This window comes from Dasypus novemcinctus, chromosome 20, assembly GCF_030445035.2.
Source record: "Dasypus novemcinctus isolate mDasNov1 chromosome 20, mDasNov1.1.hap2, whole genome shotgun sequence".
NCBI classification, from domain to species: domain Eukaryota; kingdom Metazoa; phylum Chordata; class Mammalia; order Cingulata; family Dasypodidae; genus Dasypus; species Dasypus novemcinctus.
In genome coordinates, this window is record NC_080692.1 from 19818997 (window position 1) to 19834363 (window position 15367).

Consider the following 15367-nt stretch of genomic DNA (forward strand, 5'->3'; position numbering starts at 1 on the left):
TACTGTGTATTATTTAATAAATATATCACACCCACACCAACATATCCCAACAAGAATAATTTTTTTAAAATTTCAATTCAAGCTCATGGAACCCTGGTTAAGAACTCCTGTTTTAAAACAGTGATTAGCAACACATTTCATTCAACTGAACTGGTTGCTACATATTCCTTTAAGGCCTTGACACAAATTTTAAACATACTGTAATGGTTAGGCTAATGTGTCAAGTCAGCCAGGTAATGGTGCTCAGTTGTTTGGTCAAGCAAGCACTAGGTTAGCTGTAATACAAGGGCATTACATGGACTTTAATCAACAGTGAGTTGACTGCATAGTTGGCTGGTTACATCTACAATCAACTGAGGAGATTGCTGTCAGCAATGAGTGACATCTCATCTAATCAGTTGAAGGCCTTAAAAGGGGAAGTGATTTCAGTATTCAGGGAGAGAATTCAGATCTCTACTTCAGCCAGCCAATGTCTCCCAGGACCCTTATCTGAGGCCCTGGTTTGCAACCTGCCCTGCGGAATCTGGACTTGTGCATCCCCACCATCATGTGAGACAATTATATAAAATCTCTTAATTTACAGGTATCTTCTGTTGGTTCTGTTTCCCTAGAGAATCCTAATACACACACATACACAGGTCAAGATAGATTCCTAGGGAAATGTGTTATTAAACAGGGTTATGATTCTAAAAAAAAAGAAAACACAAACAACAATGCCCAAAGTAACAATGCCAATGGCTTAGAAAGATAAGGAAAATTCTTTCTCCCTAATAACCTCTCTTGTTCACAAAATTCAGCTTTGGATAAGGAAATTACCTTATCCAAAAATATGATTCCTTCCACAACACTCAAGACTAAGTTAAGGGAAGTGGATTTGGTTCAACTGATAGAGCACCTGACCAGGGCCTCCTGACCCATGTGATCAGCTGGCCCATGTGCACTGCTGATGTGCTCAAGGAGTGTCCCCCACGTACGGGGGTGCCTAAGGAGTGCACCCTGAAAGGAGAGCCACCCCATGCAAGAAAAGCACAGCCTGCCCAGGAGTGGCACTGCACACAGAGAGCTGATGCAGCAAGATGACACAACAAAAAGAGACACAGATTCCCAATGCCACTGACAAGAATGCAAGCAGACACAGAAGAACACACAGTGAATGGGCACAGAGAGCAGAGAGCAGACAACCGTGGGGTGGAGAAATACATTTAAAAAAAAACCAGGGAAACAGACTTGGCCCAATGGATAGGGCATCCACCTACCACATGGGGGGTCCGCGGTTCAAACCCCAGGCCTCCTTAACCCGTGTGGAGCTGGCCCATGCGTAGTGCTGATGTGTGCAAGGAGTGTTGTGCCATGCAGGGGTGTCCCCTGCGTAGGGGAGCCACTCATGCAAGGAGTGCCCCCCCAGCGCGAAAAAAAGTGCAGCCTGCCCAGGAATGGGGCCGCACACATGGAGAGCTGACACAGCAAGATGACGCAACAAAAAGAAACACAGATTCACAGGGCTGCTGATAAGGACAGAAGTGGTCACAGAAGAACACACAGCGAATGAACACAGAGAGCAGACAACTGGGGTGGGGGGGGGGAGTGGAGAGAAATAAATAAAAAATAAATCTTTAAAAAAAAAAAACTAAGCTAAGCATCCTACCCTACCCCCATCCCTCAAGAAATACAGCATTGCTGATTACCTTAGCAGCCATTCCCACATCTCCTCCTTCTTGTTAACCATAATCCTAAAAGAAAGGCATTCCCATTCCAAGGAAGTGAATCGTGATTGCCCTAAGTCAATCATGGGGTCCCCATTTCCAGTAAAATTTATTTTAATAGGCATGAACACGTGACCACAATTCTGGCCAGTGAGGCATGAGATATTGTGAAATCAACTGTTTCTTCTGCTACTGAATGCTGTTCCAGGATACATGTTATTCCTGGGAAAAGGGCTGTATAAGGAGCATTACACTGAAACACATCTGAGAAAGGCAGAGAAATCTTTGATGCCATAACAGAATAAACCTGTCTGGAAATGACCTGCTTCACATGGAAGATTATACATCTTTATTGCTCAAAGTTGGATTTTTGTTACCTGCAGCCAAAAGCATCTTGAAATCTCTGTGTGCTTTCAGGTGACACTTTATCACAGCGGAAGTATCACAGAAAATATACATCTGTCACAAGACTTTTCACACTCCATTTTAATAAGCCCATTTGCAACTTCGAGGCAGAATGACTTCTTGATCTTTGCAGCATCAACCTGAGAGTACATTCTCAATATATGGTCCCTGAATAAACGTGCAATGTGTATAAGATGGGAAGAGGAGATGAGACTAGAAATGCTGGTTGAAACAAGACTAAAATTCTGACCAGGTTAAGGAGTTTAGACTATCAACTGGGCCAGGATTTCCCAAAATGGTATCTCACAGAATACTTCTCTGGTAGATGTAAAAGACATGTCAATAAGCCAGTATCAAAAGCATTTGGAAAATGCTGGTAAAACTAAGATAAGCAAGGACAAACATTATCAATCATATCCATCTCCTATTGATTTTATTTCTCTGTAGAACCCTGACTTAATACATCATCTCCACACTCAAATTACGCGTACATACTGTGTGATTAAAGCATTCAGAAACCCATGACACCAGCCAAGGTGTTAACATTTTTGGTTAAACCTGTCCCTAAGGTGGGGAGGGGACAGAAAGAGGGAACTCAAGCACAGAGGTCAAAAGAAAATAAATAAAAGTAGAAAAGTCAGCTGAACAGAAGACTTGAGTCTTTACAAAAGAGCTGCCTATGAACATTACAGTGTAAAAATAAAGAAAACATACTTGTTAAAAGGATAAAGGTGAATTTATTTAGAAATACAGAAAGCAAATATGGATTAAGAAACAGGTGCACATCAACCACTGGGACACCCAAGAACTATACTAATAATGTAGTTTAAACCTTAATGTATTGTTAATAACAACTACTAAATAAAGATAATAGCTAACATTTATTGAGTCCTTACCAGCCAGTCATACTACTGCTTTATGTCAACCCAGCCAAAGAAAGGAAAGACAAAAATAAAACACGTAAAAAACAGAAATAAGATCAAATCCGAACATATCAATTATCACTAAAAATGTGAATAGGCTAAAGTTATCTATTAAAAGGCAAACTCTGGAAACACTTTCTTTTTTAACCTAGCTAAATGTTATTTACAAGAAACACAACTTGGAGAGTGGATGCAGCTCAAATAGTTGAGTCCTGCTTCCCATGTATAAGGTCCTGGGTTCAATCCCTGGCACCTCCTAAAAACAAAACAAACAAACAAGGAAACAAATGAAAAAACCAACTCTTATCAGGGAGCAGACATAGCTCAGTGGTTGAGCACCTGCTTCCCACGTACAAGGTCCTGGGTTCAATCTCCAGTACCTGCTATAAAAAAAAAAAAACACAACTAAGATAAAATGATACAGCCATGCGTTATGAATAAATATAAATGAGATAAATACTAATAAAAAATGACATTAATATACAAAGGGAATTTGCTAACCAAAATAACATCAGTGACGCAACACATTTAATATCAGTAAAAAGTACAATTATTCAAGAATAGAACATTCAAGCAAAAAATATAATATTACACAAAAATTGTTATAAATCTAAATTGACAAATCCACAATTATTTTGTAAGGTTAACAATGCTTCTCAACTATTAGCTAATGAACTGGAGTTCAGTGCCCTGTCAGTGGGCCCTACTCTGGATTTTGGGTTTCTGAATGTGATGGAGTTGGACTCAGATGTGACCTTTCTACACATGCCTCTTCTGTCCCTTTTACTTACCTGTGGTTGGCGCTGGGGTTGGTGTATACTCAGGAGACTTGAATCTCTAGACTGGCCATTTACCAGCTGGGCCCTGAGCCTCAGCAGAGTTGTAACTCCTACTCTGGTTCATTTGACTTACCCAGGTCAGCTAACAGGGAGGTGAAGATGATCAACCACCACACCAGGGAACCAAGAGTGCCTACAATTGCAAGCAGGAGAATCACATCCATCAACCATGTGGGACCTAAACCCCCTCTCGATAGAGGTGGAGTGGACATCACCATTCCAGGGTCCACAGATGAAGGAATAAACTATGGGTTAGAGTGGACTTATTGGTATTCTACTACAGAACTATTGTGACTAGTAATGGAAGAAATTGTAGCATGGAGAAAGTGCCAACGGTAGTTGCTGAGGGCAGGGAGAGGGAAAAAGAGATGTGATATGGGGGCATATTTGGGACTTGGAGTTGTCTTAAATGATACTGCAGGGACAGATACTGGACATTATATATGGGAGAGTGTAAACAACAATGTGAATTATAACCCATGTGGTGCAGCAGTGCTCCAAGAGGTATTCACCAAATGCAATGGATGTACCACAAGGATGAAGGAGGTTGTTGATGTGAAAGGAGTGTGGGGTATGGGGTCTGTGGTACATGGGGACCTCTTTAATTTTTTACTGTAACATTTTTTGTGATCTGTGTATCTTAAAAAAAAAAACAATTAAAAATAAAAAAAACTTTTAGCTAATGAAGTGGTCTAAAAATGCAAGAATGTATAGGATTTAGGTAATAAAATTAATAAACATAGAACATTTTTCCCCCGTAAACAAAACACTTTTAAAAAAAATTTCTCTCCCCTTCCACCCCCCCCCCCCGCCCAGTTGTCGGCTCTCTGTGTCCATTTGCTGTGTGTTCTTCTGTGACCCCTTCTATCCTATCAGTAGTACCGGGAATCTGTGTTTCTTTTTGTTGCATCATCTTGCTGTGTCAGGTCTCCGTGTGCGGCACCATTCTTGGACAGGCTGCACTTTCTTTCGCGCTGGGCAGCTCTCCTTAAGGGGTGCACTCCTTACATGTGGGGCTACCCTACGCAGAGAACACCTCTGTGTGGCACGGCACTCCTTGCAGGCATCAGCACTGCGCATGGGCCAGCTCCACACAAGTCAAGGAGGCCCGGGGTTTAAACCGCAGACCTCCCATGTGGTAGGCGGACACCCTAGCCATGGGATCAAGTCCACTTCCCAACACATTTTTTAAAAATAAACAAAGAACATCAAATTTCTTAACATGACCACACATTAGGCCATAAAATATTAATAAAATCTCTAAAGTAGAAATCATGTAAGCCTTAAGCCATTCTCTGACCATTATGCAATAAAAGTAGGAATCTAACCATTCCAAGTATAAAGATTTATTTTTTTTTTTTTTAATTTTTTTATTTTTTATTGACTTTGTAATAATATTACATTAAAAATATATATGTGAGGTCCCATTCAACCCCACCCCCCCACCCCCCCTCTCCCCCCCCCCAACAACGCTCGTTCCCATCATCATGACACATCCATTGGATTTGGTAAGTACATCTTTGGGCACCTCTGCACCTCATATACATTGGTTCACATCATGGCCCATACTCTCCTCTATTCTATCATGTAGGCCCTGTGAGGATTTACAATGTCCGGTGATTACCTCTGAAGCACCATCCAGGGCAGCTCCATGTCCCGAAGAAAAAATATGGAACGCTTCACGAATTTGCGTGTCATCCTTGCGCAGGGGCCATGCTAATCTTCTCTGTATCGTTCCAATTTTAGTATATGTGCTGCCGAAGCGAGCACCCAAGTATAAAGATTTAAAGATACTGACATCTAGGTCCCATAAGAGTCCTGACAGATTCCACAATGGCCCAGTCAGATCACAGTAAGGTTCCCAGTCAAAAAGCACCATCCACTGTACTTCCTCTACCAATGTTTCCATGACCAACTCAAATACAAGCAGAAAACCAAGGCTCGTCAGATAACTGAATAAAGTCCTTAAAATTAAAGAGTAACTAAAACCAATAAACAGAAATAAAACAACTTAGAAAAAACAGAAGTCATGTAAGACATCGAAAACTTAAAAGCAAAAAAAAAAAACAGACAAACTATAAAAAGGGACAATGGTGTATCCATGAAACAAGGAGGTGTTGTTTAGTAAATATGATAGCAAAAATAAAACTCAGTAACATGGTCAAGAAAGATTTTCCAAGAGGAAATCTCTTAGCGAACAGAACCAAAAGAAAAAAATACAAAACAAAACAAAACAAAAAACCCAAAAAACAGGAGGGAAAAAAAAAAAGGAAATTAGACCTTTGGTCTAGGAAAACAATATATATAAGAAGCATTCCAGAGGGAAAGAAGAAAAAATAAGAGGGTAGGAAATAGAGGGAAATTCTCAGAATTGATGCACATTTAAGTTTCCAGGCTGAAAGAGCCACAACAGACAAAAACAGACCCACATCAAGGCACATCACTGTGAAATTTCAAAATAATGAGGACAAGCAGATGAACCAAAAAACTTTCCTACAGAAAGAAATAAGTTATAAAGGGTGGAAAATCCTAATAGCATCAGGCTTTAAAAATAGTAACAGAAGATAGAAGAAAATAGAGCAAATGCCTTTAAGATTCTGAAGAAAACATCATCTAAAATTCAGTCTCCAAACTACCAAGTAAGAAGGGAGAGATAGGAAAATGAAAAAGGATATTTCCAGATATGCATGATCTCAAAAAATAGATATACCTCCCAAATGATATTTCTCAGACAGCTATGAAGGCATACTTCCACAAATAAGAGTAAATCAAGAAAAGAAAAAAAAGGAAGGGGGGGATTCTAGAAATATGATCAAACATCAGTTAAAATAAAAGGAATCCCCTAAATGAGAAAGAAGGGAGCACCTAGCCTGGGCATCAACCCAGAAAGCAACCAGTAAAAACTGGTGCAGGCTAGAGCTCTCTTAAGGAAGTTATTTCCAAAATGGAAGAATATCTAGAAGTTTTAATGTACTGACAGGAGATCTAAATAACTACAAGAATAATTTTGGGAAAAACAGTATTAAATGCACACACAACTAAGCAAAGAATCAAACATTAGCTCCAGAGAAAACAAAAGCTTATACAAGAAAGGACAAGTAATCATATTTATGACTAGTACTAAGGTTCAGTTTTGTATAGGACTTAACACAGTCATAATGATGTAAACACTACATATTTTATCTTCACTAGGGAGATGACAGGGGAAGTGTGTAAGGGAGAAGGGAAAGTTAATCCATAGTGGGAATCAAATAATAATGTCTAAAACTAAAAAACTGAAAAAGTACAGTAAAGGCACGTTACCTATATATATATGGAGGTAAATACCAAAAGAAGTAGTTAAATGAATGAATGTGTACCTCTGGTTACTAGGAAGTGGGAAGAGAAGGGTGAAAAGAGAATGGAGAAACTGCTGATTTTTGTAATAAGCTTCGGAGGACTATTTATCTTTAAAGCTATGTTATTAAGTATACAACCTTTGAAAAATTAAAAATTTAATAAATGTACATACCTCTCTTCAGGAAATCACCTACACAAACTTGTTTGTACCAAGCAAGGATGTATAATATATTGTTTACCTGTTTACTAAGATATAAAACTGAATATAGCCTAAATGCCCTCTCAGGGAATGATTCAATAATTTATGACATAGCTCTAACATGGAAGCTACACAACTGTTAATGGGAACAATCTCAGTGTAAGTGATACGAAATCTTATCAGAGTTTAAAACTGCCTCCTGTAGGTACACAGAGTCTGGTCCCTGGCGGGCCAGTGTTACTGGTCCTCTGCTGCCTTCTGGAGTCATCCTGTGGCAGCTGAACAATCCCTTCACTCAGCGATGACATCCCTTCCAAGTCAACTGGCCCAGCATTGAGTTCTCTCTGGTCAGTGCTCTTGTGAATCCCACAGTCTCCTCCTCTTCCAGGCCCTAATGGTTCGGCCATTTCCCTCAATATTTTTCACTTTTTCTCCCAGAACTCCCTTACAGGCACATGTCTCCTCCCCAATCCAAAGCTTTACATACCCTGCCTTTAATTCATTCATTCAGCAACTATTTATTATCGAGTACACTATGTGGATCAGGTACTGGAAATATAGTAGTCACCTGCTCTCTTAATTTTTTTTGTACTAGACTGGGTTTCTCAGTATTTCTATTCTGTGGAAGAAGCTTTCTTAAAAGCACATCAGGCACACACATTCATCTTCCTTTTGGAGAATAAACCACAGCTCTTTCTCCACCAGCAGCCTTCCCTCCTTCAGTATTACATGCCACCTTTCAGATACTTATTCTCTCACATTCATTCTCCCTCCGGCATACACACACCTATGCACACATATGTACAGTTCTAGAGTAATCTTTTTTCTTCAGAGTTGTTTCTGAGGCAGCTATTTGGGCTGTGAGAGATGTTAACAATTCTCTAAACAGAATATCCTTTACTGTTGGGATTTGTTACAACTGTTATTTAAGAACCCAGAAAATGAGATTTTGTGATGTTTTCCCTACCGTGATGAAAAACATAACTTCAAGGGAAAGAATGAAAATTTGCAGTCCTTTCTTAGGGGGAGTGGTCTGCTAACGAAGTCTTCCTATCCACATGCAGCTACTGCTGGCCAATAAAAGCAATAAAATTGTGCTCATGATAAAACTGCATTTCCCTTCCTTAAAACCCTGGTCATCTCTAGAATTATCTCTTTTAAAATATATATAGCAAAGTGGATGTGGCTCAAGCAGTTGGGCTCCCATCTACCATACAGGAGGCCCCAGGTTCAACTCCCGGGGCCCCTTGGTGAAGGCAAGCTGGCCCACACTACCGCAGAGAGCTGAGAGCAGACAGCAATAGCAAAAAACAATGGGGCAGGGGGGAGAATAAATACACAAAGTAAAATAAATAAATCTTAAAAAATAAATTAAAATTAAAAAATATATATATATTTCCATCTCCTACCAGATCTCTGTACTGGAGACTCTCAACAGCTGTAGCCCCTGCCTATCCTACATAGCTCCTATTTCTGGAATTATTTGTTTAAAAGGTGAGAGGGCGCCACTACCAGATCAGGTTTAAAAGCATGGTAAGTATACTCTCACCGCTCTTCCATTGTGAATCCGTTGTGTTCTAGTTCCAGAGGAAGCACAGTAACCCCTGAATATACTGGGAGCATGTATGTCTGGCCCAATCTGTCTAGCAGGGGCTAAGGGACTTCTTGTCCCAGAACTTGCCTTGCATATAGAAGGCAGTCAAGTGGCAACCTGGGGCAAAAGACAGCTGGCTGTAGGACACACAATACTGTGACCAGTACTACAAGGAAGCTGTTTACTAAGAAAAAAGGTAACATTAAATTCATAAGGCCAACCACACACAGTCAAGACAATCTTCCTGTGCAGAAAAGACCAGAGAGGCCCCTACACTTTGGCCTGGAGCTAATTCTCTAAATTTATTGTATGAATATGCTTTGACACAGGTCAAAGACTGGGAAAAGTTTTGTTTTGTTAGTTCCTGGCATTCAAGGAATTCTGTCATAATTCTAGCTGGATTGTGCTTAAGGAATAGACACCCTCAGAGTCTAAATTACAGCAATAATATATTAAAATATAAAAATGTCCCAATTTCAGCAAAAGATTACAAAACTGACAAAGAAAAAGGAAGTGGTGGCCCAAGCAAAGATCAGAAACTATCAATGAAGAGGATCAGACCTGGTATATTCCAGAAAACAAACCATTTTGAAATAGTTCTAATTTTGCTCAAAGAGCTAAAGCAGGGGTTCTTAACAAAGGGTCCATGAGCTTGAATTGAAAATTAAAAAAAAAAAATATTCCTATGGGAACGTGTTGGTGCAGGTATGATATATTTATTAAATAATACACAGTATAGTGTGGACTCAGTAAGGGTCTGTGGTTTTCACCTGACTAGCAAAGGGGTCCATGGAACAAAAAAAGTTTAAGTATCCTGACCTAAGGGGAAGCATGGGCAAAGGAAAAAAAAAAAAAAATCACAGGAAAATTACAGATGAACTCAAAAAGAATATCAATACAGAGATGGAAATTATGAGAAGGAACCAAACAGAACCTAAGATCACAGTAATATAAAATTTTTTTTTTGAGGTACCAGGACAGGGATTGAACACAAGACCTCACATGTGGGAAGCCAACGCTCAACCACTGAGTCACATCGGCTCCATGAGCAGGTTTTTGTTTGTTTGCTTGCTTTTTTGTTTTTAGGAGGCACCGGGAACCAAACCCCGAACCTCCCATGTGGGAAGCAGCCACTCAACCGCTTGAGCCAAATCTGCTCCCAAGAGCAATCTTGAATACCAGAGTACAGGAGCTGAGAAGGCTGTTAAGCTGCATAGCATAAGTCATATGTCACTCTCTTCCTACCCCCCAGGATATGACTCCCAGGGATGAACCTCCCTGGAGCTGAGGACTTATTTCCAAGCATTAATTAGTCAAGCATTTGGAGAAAGACAATGATGAAAAGGGGGAAACATTAACTAAAATAGAGTTTTTATGGCTAAGAGACTTCAAAGAGAATTGGGAAAACTCACAACTTCTCTAATTAAGGGGGAAAAAAGGATTTTAAAGAGAGAGAATTGGGAGGTCATTCTGGAGGTTATGCTTACAGAAGTCTCAAGCCAGATTTCATGAACTGCCACAGTAAACAAAGTCTCAAACAAAAGTGCTCCTGAGGGAATGTGCATAGCTCAAGTGATTGAGCACCTGCTTTCCATGTATGAGGTCCTAGATTCAATCGCCAGTACCTCCTAAATAAAAAAAGTGCTCCCGAAGGCTTCAGGGAAGTCTGGAAACCAAGACAAGCCACAAGGCTACATGAAATCAACACCCTCTATCTGGGAACATATGAAAAGCTATTTCCCCAATATAACACTTATACTCACTTATAAATCCCCTAGTCATGATTCTTCTACTTCTTTTATTAGAACCCATAATTTTCTTTATATTTTTTTTTGTTAAGTTTATTTCTCAGAGACTAAAAGCCTCCCAATTGTTCCTATATCGGTTGAGCCCTGAAATCCAGCAGGTATGCGGTCAAATTCCACTCTCCAGTTCTCTGGGCCTGCCCAGGACAACTAAAAAAACAATGATGATGTACCAGTCCCATCCAGAAGGCAAGAGTATCTTCAACTGAAAGCAAAACAATTCCAATCCTCTGCCCCACAGTATCTACGCCCCTTCTCAGCATGAAATAGGCAGAGTGGACCTTATTCCAAGTCCCTTAAGATTGAGGAATAAATAAAAATAAAAGGGTGGATGTGGCTCAAGTGGTTGAGCGCCTGCGTCCCACACGTGAGGTCCTGCATTTGGTCCCAGGTGATTCCTAAAAACAAAAATAAACAACAAACAAATGAAAAAACCAACTCAGGGGAGCCGAAGTGGCTCAGTAACTGAGTGCTGGCTTCCCACATACGAGGTCCTGGATTCAATCCCTGGCCCCTAGTACCTCAAAAAAAAAAAAGGGGGGGGCTGGGGGGATGAGGAGGAGGAGTATAGCCACTGACTAAAGTGGATTTATTCTTATTGTAGTTATTATCTTGTGTTAACTGAGTAATTTGTAACAGTGATATTAAAAATTATTTTAAAAAAGAAAAATAAAGCAAGGAGAGAGAGAGGGTGGAGAGAGAAAAAAATCTGAAAGCTGCAAGAGAAGCAATGTGTCACATACAAGGGAGCCTCAATAAGATTAAGTGCTGATTTCTCACTGGAAACCATGGAGGCAAGAATGCAGCAAGGAGACATTTAAAGTGCTGACAGCAAAAAATTGCCAACCAATAATTCTGTATCTGGCAAAACTATCTTTCAAAAGTGAGTAAGGAGGAAGCAGATGTGGCTCAACCACTTGGGCACCTGCCTACCACATGGGAGGTCCCAGGTTTGGCCCCAATGCCTCCGAAAAGAAGATGAGCAAATGCTGCCTCCTGCTGCAACAAGCTAGAGGCCACCTCCCACCGCAGCCCCAAGGAGTTAAGACTCCACCCTCGCCTCAACAAGCAGAGGCCACAAGCCAGCAGGCACTGCTGCTGATGTGAGCAGATGTGGTTCAGTCTGTTGGGCACTCGCCTCCCATGTTTGGGGGGGGCGTTCCGGGTTGGGTTCCAGTGCTTCCTGGAGAAGGTGGGGGGCAGGGTAAACAAAGAAAAATAAAGTAAATAAAATAAATCTTTTAAAAAAATGAGTAAGAGACAAATGGCTTTCAAAAAAGGTGCAAAAGCAATTTGATAATGGATAGTCCTTTCAACAAATATTGCTAACTGAAAATCCATACACAAAAATAATGAACTTTAATCTATCCAACTCAAAATGGATCATTTAGACCTAAATGTAAAACCCAACACTATAAAACGTCTATAAAACAAACATAGGGGAAAATCTTTGTGACATAGAGTGAGGCAAAGATTTCTTAGCTGTGACACCAAAAGAATGATTTACAAAAGAACAAACTGATAAATTAGATTTCATCAAAATTAAAACTTCTGCTTTTGGACAGACAATAAAAGAAAATGAAAAGACAAGGCATTCAAACGCCTGTTAAAGGATTTATATCCAGAATATAAAAGAACTCCCAAATTATGTGTGTGTGTGTGTGTGTGTGTGTGTGTATATATATATATATATATTTTTTTTTTTTTTTTGAGGTACCAGGGATTGAAACCAGGACCTCATACATGGGAAACGGACACTCAATACTGAGCTACCTCCACTCCTCCCAAAATAATTTTAACAGACATCACCAAAGAAGATAGACAGATGGCAAATAAGCACATGAAAAAGATCCTCAATAAAATTATTCATTAGGGAATATGCAAATGGAACTTCAATGACATACCACCATATATACCTTTTAGAATTTCTAAAATTAAATAGCCTGACCATACCAAGGGAATGTGTAGCAACTGGATTCTCACACAATGTATGGAGAAAAGTAAAATGATACATCTACTTTGGAAAGTTGTTTGACAGTGTCTGAAATAAACAGTACACCTAACATAGGACCTAGCCTCCCACTCACAGTATTCACCCAAGAGAAATTAAAACACAGGCTCATACAAATACCTGTACATAAATGTTCATAGCAGCTTTATTCGAAACAGACCAAAACTGAAAATTACCCAAATGTCCATCAACAAGTGAATGAAGAAACTGCAATACATCCATACAATGGAATACTACTCTGCAATTTAAAAAATGAACTATTGATACATGCTATAATACACTATAACATGTAATAGATGAATCTCAAAATAATTATACTGAATGATAAACAGCCAAACGAAAGGACACAAAGAAATTTCTGGAAGTGATGACTAGGTTCACTCTCTTGATTGTGGTGATAGTTTCATAGCAATCTGGATGTATACATATGCCCAAACTTATTAAATTTCCATACTTCAAATACGTGCAGTTACTGTATGTTAATTATTCCTCAACAGATCTGTTTTTAAAAAATTAAATATAAGGAAAGTCATAACAAAAATATTCACATTATTCTAAATAGTTCCTTTGGTTTTCTCATCTATAAAATAGGGAAGACACACATACTATGTATAGGGTAATTGACAAAACTGAATGAAACTACTGATATACTACAGAATAACTAAGTGGCACTGTAACAGATGTGCTAGATTAAGGAGTCAGCTATGTAACTACTTTTACACTATTCTCTCAGAAAGTAGGATTCAAGTTCAATCTTTAATGAAATGACAGTTAGGTCATGAGCTTTCAGGGTCACTTTAGACCAAAACCTCAGAAGTTAATTTCTGTAATCAAGCCTATGCTAATAACATAGTTATATATATAATCTTACACTTTACTAACTCATCAACTGCATTTTCTTTGTTATTTAAAATAATCCAGTCAACTACAAAAATTATACTTCTCAGTTGATGAAAAAGGCTCAGAAGTTATGCGAATGGGATATCCAGGCCAAGGTCATACAAATATTAAATAATATTGCCAAAAAACTGGATCGTAATTCTTTTTTTTTTTTTTAAGATTTATTATTTATTTCTCCCCCTTCCCTCCATTGTCTGCTCTCTGTGTTCATTCACTGAGTGGTCTTCTGTGTCTACTAGTCTTCTCATTGGGCAGCTCCGGGAACCGATCATGGGACCTTCTGGAGTGGGAGAGAAGAGATCATTCTCTAGCGACACCTCAGCAACCTGGTCTGCTGCGTCTTTCATCATCTCTCCATGTCTCTTTTTGTTGTGTCATCTTGCTGCGCCAGCTCTCCGTGTGGGCCAGCATTCCTGCACAGGGCAGCACTACAGCACAGGGCAGTACTCTGCATGGGCCAGCTCTCCACATGGGCCAGCTCTCCACATGGGCCAGCTTACCTTCAGCAGGAGGCCCTGGGTATGGAAACACGGACCTCCTATATGGTAGATGGGAGCCCCACCGCTTGAGGCACATCCCCTTCCCGGATTTGTGACTTTCTGAATTCAAGAATTAAAATCCAGGGAAGCAGATGTGGCTCAAGCAATTGGGCTCCCATCTACCATAGGAGGGTCCAGGGTTTGACTCCTGGGGCCTCCTGGTGAAGGAAAGTTGGCCTCCATGGTGAGCTGGCCTGAGCAAAGAGCTGGTCCATGCAGGAGTGCTGGCCTGTGCCAAGAGCTGGAGCAGAAAGATGAGGTAACAAAAAGAGACAGAGAGGAGAGACAGTATGAGATGCAGCAGACTAGGGAGATGAGGTAGTGCAAGAGATTGAGTGCCTCTCTCCCACTCCGGAAGGTTGCAGGATGGGTTCCCAGTGCTGCCTAATGAGAAGACAAACAGACACAGAACACAGCGAATGGACAGAGAACAGACAACAGGGGTGGGGTAGGGGTGGGGATAAATAAATAAATAAATCTTTTTAAAAAGTTACAAATCCCATGAGACCTCAATCATGGGGGAGAGTAGCTTAAAGGACTAGACTAGGACTAGAAGACTGAAGGGTTTAATTGGATTTAATCTAAATTCTTTCTCTATATATCTATACATATCTTGACAGTTAAAACACAAGAGCAAAAAATCCATTTAATGCCACTGGTTTGTGTTATGGCTAATCTAATGTTAATAATGGGAGACTAAATAAAAAGCAAAAATAAAATTAACATTTCATTATCTATCATGAAGACCACAATTGTAAAAATTTACATGTGCCAAACTCCAGCTGTTATGCAAAATCATCATTATATATTAATGAACAGTGGCAGAAGTGAAATTTCATATAACCACTGTATTTTCATTTCCTGACAAATGTTTTTCAATGGCTTACTGTTTAATTGGTGAGGTTAAAGACAAAAAATGATCTAGCTTATAGTTTATATTGTAAATCCAGTGTTTTTCAAGTAAAGGGTTATCAACAGCTTTTTTATTTTTAATGAAACAGTAGAGAAAATACAGCTCATCACCAGTAAGGGAAGTATTTTGTGAAACCATCTTCTACCTTTGAATGTACTGGGTCAGGATGTGAAATGTACTGCCCCTTTCTATAGCAA

The 15367-nt window shown here is 39.7% G+C and overlaps 1 protein-coding gene and 1 non-coding gene across 18 annotated transcripts in view; both read right to left on the minus strand.

The window, feature by feature from the left end:
• WNK1 (WNK lysine deficient protein kinase 1) overlaps positions 1–15367 on the minus strand; it is a 175024-nt gene that overhangs the window by 137469 nt on the left and 22188 nt on the right. The gene's annotated exons all lie outside the window — the stretch shown is intronic.
• Positions 5534–5640, minus strand: LOC131274828 (U6 spliceosomal RNA). The gene has a single exon (XR_009182142.1). It is a non-coding gene; the product is annotated as a U6 spliceosomal RNA (small nuclear RNA).